Here is a 1,187-nt window from a genome sequence, read left to right on the forward strand (position 1 = left end):
AGCCACTTTGGAAGACAGTTTGACAGTTTCTTACAAAACTAAACATATCTTAACTTATCATGCAGCAACAGTACTCCTTGGTAATTACCAAAATGGATTGTAAACTTAACATTCATTTATAGACACTTTATTCATAGTTGCCAAAACTTGGAAGCAACCAAGATGTTCTTCAATAGGTGAAAGGATAAATAAACTATGGTAAACCCAAACTATGAAATATTATTCAGTGCTAAAAAGAAATAAGTTGTCAAGCCATAAAAAGACATGGAAAAATCATAAATGGATGTTACTAAGGGAAAGAGAACAATATGGGAATTCTACATTCTATATTATTCCAATTATAGGACATTCTGGAAAAGACAAAACTATGAAGACAGTAAAAATATTAATGGTTACCAGTGCCAGCAGGGAGGGAGGGATGGATAGGCTGAGCACAGAGAATTTTTAGGGCGCTGAAACTAATCTGTATGATACCACAGTAGTAAATAATATGTCATTCTACATTATCAAAACCTATAAAATGTTCACAATGAGCGAATCCTAATGTAAACTATGGGCTTTGTATAATAATGTGCCAATGTAGATTCATTGATTATAACAAAAGTACCACTCTGGTGGGGGATGTTGATAATGGGGTAGGCTGTGCATGTGTAGGGGCAGGAGGTGTATAGGTAGGACACCTCCATATTGTCTGCTTAATTTTGCTGTGAACCTAAAACTGCTCTTAAACAGTCTTTTCAAAGATTTTTTTAAAGCAGGGGAACATTTGCTATATTAAGATCATACATGTGTCTCCAGACCTAGTTCTTTCTCTAGGTCTGGTTTTATAAAGACTGGTGGTAAACCAAGTCTGATTAATATAATACACTTTATGTAGGAAATGTCTGGGACTCTAGATATTTGATCAACCTCAAGAAATGACAGCACAGATAATGTAATAACTTTTGCAGATAACCTTTGCTAATTTGATGATTACCAGTTGTCATTAAGTGAATGGTAAAACTGTTGTGTTCAGAAACACACAAACAAAAAAGGCAGGGGAGGTCAGTCTTTTCACGTCCCTAAGAAATTAATCTGTTTGGCCCATGCAAAATGCAAATGAAATGTGAATGATAACAGTAGACTACTCAAACTTAACCAAGTGGAAGCCACAATCTCAGTTGCTTTGCTGGATGTGGTATCTTTCC

General features: G+C 35.3%; 1 pseudogene; it reads left to right on the forward strand.

Moving 5' to 3' along the window:
* Nucleotides 1–704: 704 nt before the first annotated feature.
* LOC115944611 (small nucleolar RNA SNORA72) lies at nucleotides 705–845 on the forward strand (annotated as a pseudogene).
* The last annotated feature ends 342 nt before the right edge of the window (nucleotides 846–1,187 follow it).

Source organism: Leptonychotes weddellii, chromosome 1 (genome assembly GCF_054177405.1).
Source record: "Leptonychotes weddellii isolate Sample4059 chromosome 1, ASM5417740v2, whole genome shotgun sequence".
In the NCBI taxonomy this organism is placed as follows: Eukaryota; Metazoa; Chordata; class Mammalia; order Carnivora; family Phocidae; genus Leptonychotes; species Leptonychotes weddellii.